We start from the raw sequence: 6,102 nt of genomic DNA, 5'->3' as shown, positions 1-6,102 counted from the left end.
GTAACATGAAAACTGAGTGCTCCTGCTGCTTCATTTCTTTGGGTGAGTAGCTTTGCTTCATCTGTTCTTCCCTTGCTTTGCTCAGTGGCAGGTCACTGTTTATCTTCAGATTTGTACTATGTAAAGCTGTGCCCCAGCATCCTGCTCTTTGGGGAAATATGGTAGCATCTTCTTTTAAACTCAAAGGCTTTCCCTGAAGTATTTCCCTTCTTTGCTTACATGGCAACAACACAGGCCTCTTCCATCCTCCGTTGGTTTCATTGATTATTTTGGAAATTGTCTGTTTTCTCATATGGATGCACATTAATCTTAAGCAAGTGAAGCTTTTAGTATCTGGACATCTTTAGCTCTTTAATCATTTAATCAAATGGCTGGAAAGAGAAGTGATTATACTTTCTAGCCTGGATAATATTAGAAGTTCCCCTTGAGTGTTTCTCTATTTTCTATATTTTGTTCCTTCCTTCCTTCCTTCCTTCCTTCCTTCCTTCCTTCCTTCCTTCCTTCCTTCCTTCCTTCCTTCCTCCTCCCTCCTCCCTCCCTCCCTCCCTCCCTCCCTCCCTCCCTCCCTCCCTCCCTCCCTCCCTCCCTCCCTCCCTCCCTCCCTCCCTCCCTCCCTCCCTCCCTCCCTCCCTCCCTCCCTCCCTCCTTCCCTCCTTCCCTCCCTGGCCCTCCCTCCCTCCATTCCTTCCTCCCTTCTTCTCTCCACCCCTTCTATCCCTCCTTTCCTCCCTTCATTCCTCTCTCTCTTTCTTTTCTTTTTGCGCTGGTACTCGAGCTTGAACTCTGCCTTGCACTGTAGCTTGGCTTTTTGCTTACAGCTGATGATCTACTTGAGCCATGCCTCTAGTCTGACATTTTGCTGGTTAATTGGAGATAAGAGTTTCATAGGCTTTTCTTTTCTTTTTTTCTTTTGCCATTTGGCAAAACAGTTTATGAATTCAGTGCATCTTGATTAATGTCTTTTCTATCCAGGCTGGTTTCAAACTACAATCTTCATATTTCAGCCTCCCGAGTAGCTAGGATTTCAGATGTGAGCCACTGGTGCCCGACTTCTATGTCTTATTTGCGAGGCAGATGGATTTCATTAGAATAAAATAAAAATCAAGTAAGTCTGAGTGAGGTAAGGGGTGACATTGTCCAAAAAGAAATGTACTCATTACCTGATTTATGCAATCTCTCTCTACATATGCTTTATAATAACAATAACAATTCAAAAAATCTAGTAAGTCTGAATTAATTTCCTTCCTTCCCTCCCTCTCTCCCTCCCTTCCTCCCTCCCTTCCTCCCTCCCTTCCTCCCTTCCTCCCTTCCTCCCTTCCTCCCTTCCTCCCTTCCTTGGGCTTGAATTTAGGGCCTTGGCACTGTACCTGAGCTTCCTTTGATCAAAGCTAGCACTCTACCACTTGAGTCACAGCACCACTTCTGACTTTTTCTGTTTATGTGGCGCTGAGGAATCGAACCTGGGGCTCCATGCATACCAGGCAAGCACTCTACCACAAAGCCACATCTCCAGCTCCTTAAGTGTGAATTTTGAATTGTTCTACTAAATATTTTATTATTACTGCATACAACTTTAGGGCAATTACCTCAAGTAATTACCTTAAGTAATTGCCCTAAAGTTGTCAAAACTATTGTTTTTTCCCCCCTTAGTGGTACTGAGGTTTGAACTTGGGGCCTCATGATAGCTAGCATTAACACTTGCTCCATGCCTTCAGCCTGGTATTTTGCTAGTTATTTGTGGTGTGAAGTCTAGTGAACTTTTCTGTCTGGGCTGCCCTTGATCTGTGCTCTTCCAGATGTCAGCTTCCTAAGTAGCTAGGATTACCAGAGTGAGCCACTGCTACTCACACCATCCGGTCTTTATTACTGTCTGCTTTCTCATTATTTCACCTTGTTACGTGAGCTCTTCCTTGTTCTTTGATGGCAAGTTGTTCTCTTTTAGAAACTTTTGACATTTAATTCTTTTTCTTATTCTCTCTTGTTCACCAATTTTATATAGTGACACTAGAAAGAATCAAATGAGCTATATTGAGATTAAACTACAGTGCATTTTATACCTATGCCTCCCTGTTTTAGAACGTTTCTTGTAAAATGGGATTATTATAACACAAGTGTACAATACATAATTTTTACATATTTGACCAAAAAGTTAATTATAATGTTATAGAGAAAATTTTCACTAGTAGCATTCAATAAATAATAAGGCTGTTATTGAATGAATCCATTCCCATGATAAAAGAGCCATAATGTAAGCAATGGTGTTTCCCATTGGTCAGTTAAAAACCTCCCAGGAACAAGCTGATGACTTTCTATGGGTGGCAATCTAAACACTGTTGCAGAGCTGCTTTCTGGCATGCTTATACTAAGTGTTATCACTTTAATCTTTTCTCCTAGGCACTAGAGTGGACAACTCTCTGAACTCTAGGAGAGAATCAACAATTCATATTTAGTTAATGCCTTTTAAATATTGCTAGGTTTTTTTTTTGTGTGTGTGTGCTTTCTTTATGAGATTATTTTTGTGTGGAGACTAAGGTTTGAACTCAGGGCCTCAAGTGCTCACTTGTCTTTTTCTCTCAAGGCTGGCAATCTGCCACTTGAGCCACAATTCCATTTCTGACTTTTTGCTGTTTAATTGGAGATAAGGGTCTTTTGTATTTGAGTGTACCCAGGCTGGCTTTGAACTGATAATTCTATCTTTAAGTCTCAGGCTCTTGAATAGCTAGGATTACAGGTGTGAGCCATCAGCTCCTGGCTTGTACTTATAAGATTTTTTTTTGAGCTATTTATAATACAACTGATTAACCTTTATTACTAAAAATAGATAATTTAAATAACACATCTTAATTATGAAGGCAGCATATAATTAGAATAAAGGTTAATTAAAAAAGAAAAACAGTCCCCAATTCTGTAACTCAGATAATTCTGAATTTACCATACATTTTTATAGTGTTACATAGTTTAATATTAAGATAAACCATGCAAATCTTTTTAATGACTTTTAAAATTATTATTGAAAAGGTGATGTGCAGAGGGGTTACAGCTACTTAAGTCAGATAAATAGTACATTTCCTTTTGAACATGTCCCCCCATGGGTTACAGTTACTTAAGTCAGATAAATAGTACATTTCCTTTTGAACATGTCCCCCCATTCCCTTGCTCTCTTGTTTTTCCTCCTATCCCACCCACAAATTATATAATTTATTTTCAACATACTGTCTAGTGAGTATTACTGCTGCATTTTTCACCCTTTGTCCCTCCATTCCTGTTGTCCCCCTTTGCCCTCCGAAAGACAAATAAATGAACAAATGAGACAAACAGAAAATAAAACCAGTGATGAGATTACATTTTCCTGGCTGTTCCTTTCCTTATTTAAGAGACAGTATACATTTTAGTTGTTATTTTAAAAATCTGTCATTTAAGCTGAGTATTAGCTTTTATTTAATTAAGAAAAACATTATATGTTAATGTGGAAAAACATAAAAAGCCATGTAGTTATAAAGGAAAGATAACTCAATATAACATGCAGAGAAATATTTTTGATATTATTTTAGTTTATTGTACATCTGAGATTTAAAAATAACTATGATTATGTTAGTGTATGAATGTATTCCCTAAACAAAATTATCTATCTATCTATCTTGTCACTATTAATTGTACAAGAGGGATACATTTTGGCATGTATCTATATGCATACCTCTTCCCTTGATTAGACTCGCCTCCTCTAGTACTCTCCCTTATGTCTTCTCTCTCATTCTTCCCAAACCTCCACTGTTCCATTTTCACACACGTACTAGAGTATTTTGAGCTCATGTACTCTCTGTCACTCTTTCTGTTCACCCTCCCCAAACACGCTAGTACTCACATGCCAGTCAGGAGAATCTGTTTTAGATTCTTATCATTCATTTTTTTTTTTTTTTAGTGTAGATCTTTCCCAGGGGATTCCCCAAGGTACTTCACCTTTGTACATACATACAGTACTTTAATTAGATTAACCTCCCTTACTCTAGATCCTCACGAATCCCCTACTCCCTCTTCCTCAAGAGCTTTCATTTACAGTTGTATTGTATTTTGGTACATTCTCTTTTCCTTCCCATTTTTTTCTTTATGGGGGTGGGGGTGCTGGTCCTGGGACGTGAACTCAGAGCCTGCACTTCTTTTGCTCAAGGCTAGAACTCTACCTCTTTATGTTTTTATTATTTTATTTTATTTTTATTGTCAAGGTGATGTGCAGAGGGGTTACAGTTTCATAGGTAAGGCAGTGAGTACATTTCTTGTCAAACTTGCTACCTCCTCCCTCATTTTCCTCTACCTTCTCTCCTCCCCAATCTGCCTCCACCCCGAGTTGTACAGTTTGTTTACAGCATAATGTCTTGTAAGTATTGCTGATGCATTGGTTCACCTTTTACCATTTGTCTTAACATTTTGATGTTCCCCTTCCCTTTCCTAGTTCAAATAAACATATATACAATACCCAGTGTACCAAAATCAAATACAGTGAGAACAAGGGGAAAACCTTGGGGAAGAAAAACAAAAGAAAAAGGCACAATTTCACACAGTACATTGGAACTAACAACAATGACAAACCACTTTTTTACCTAACTTCATTTCACTTAGCATCATCTTATATGATCATATGTGCATAGTCATTGAGCTATTGTGATCATCTGTTAGGACTATCCTAGACATTTACTAATTATTGCCAATAAGGGAAACTTCAGAGTCTATATCCCTTTGGGTCTGGCTCACATCACTTAGTATGATTTTTTCCAAGGCTTTCCATTTCCTTACAAATGGGGCAATGCCATTCTTTCTGATAGAAGCCTAGAATTCCATTGTGTATATGTACCACATTTTCTTGATCCATTCGTCTACTGAGGGGTATCTGAGTTAGTTTCACATGATAGCTAGTGCTACAATAAACCTGATTCTGCTGGTAGCTTTAGCGTGGTCTTGCTTGTAGTCCTTTGGGTAAATGCCCCAAAGTGGGGCTCCTGGGTGGTAAGGGAGTTCTATGTTTAGCCTTTTTTTTTTTTTTTTTGGCCAGTCCTGGGCCTTGGACTCAGGGCCCGAGCACCGTCCCTGGCTTCTTCCCGCTCAAGGCTAGCACTCTGCCACTTGAGCCACAGCGCCGCTTCTGGCCGTTTTCGTTTTCTGTATATGTGGTGCTGGGGAATCGAACCTAGGGCCTCGTGTATCCAAGGCAGGCACTCTTGCCACTAGGCTATATCCCCAGCCCTATGTTTAGCCTTTTGAGGAACCTCCATACTGCTTTCCAGAGTTGTTGAAGAAGTTTACAACAGTGTAGTAGGATTCCCTTTTGGCCACATCTCCTCCAGTAGTGGTTGTTAGTAGTTTTTTTTTTTTTTGCCAGTCCTGGGGCTTGGACTCAGGGCCTGAGCACTGTCCCTGGCTTCTTCTTGCTCAAGGCTAGCACTCTGCCACTTGAGCCACAGTGCCACTTCCGGCATCTTTCTATATATGTGGTGCTGAGGAATTGAATCCAGGGCTTCATGTATACGAGGTGAGCACTTTACCACTGGGCCATATTCCCAGCCCCTGCCCTTTCTTTTATGGCCAGTGATGTTGAGTACTTTTTTTTTTGCCAGTCCTGGGCTTCAACTCGGGGCCTAGGCACTGTCCCTGAGCTTCTTTTGTTCAGGGCTAGCACCCTGCCACTTGAGCCACATCACCGCTTCGAGCTTTTTCTGTCTATGTGGAACTGAGGAATCAAACCCAGGGCTTCGTGCAGGCTAGGCAAGCACTCTACCACTAAGCCACATTCCCAGCCCTGAGCACTTCTTCGTGTACTTCTTAGCCATTCTCATTTCCTCTTTAGAGAAGTCTCTCTTTAAGTCTTTAGTCCATGTATTAAGGGGGCTGATCTAAAACTTTGGCAAGTAGAAGGATTCTTGAAGATATAATCCTGAAGAATCAGTGGCATTTCTGTATGCCAGCAATGTGAAGAGTGAGGCTGAAATTAGGGAAGAAACTCCTTTTGTAATAGCCAAACAAACAAACCTTAGGAATAACCGTAACCAAAGAAGTAAAAGCACTCTACCTCTTGAGCCACAGCTCCAATTTCAGCTTATCAGTGGTTACTGG

The sequence above is a fragment of the Perognathus longimembris genome, chromosome 14, assembly GCF_023159225.1.
Source record: "Perognathus longimembris pacificus isolate PPM17 chromosome 14, ASM2315922v1, whole genome shotgun sequence".
Taxonomy (NCBI): Eukaryota; Metazoa; Chordata; class Mammalia; order Rodentia; family Heteromyidae; genus Perognathus; species Perognathus longimembris.
The sequence above is the reverse complement of the archived record's forward strand: the minus strand, read 5'-3'. Positions refer to the sequence as shown.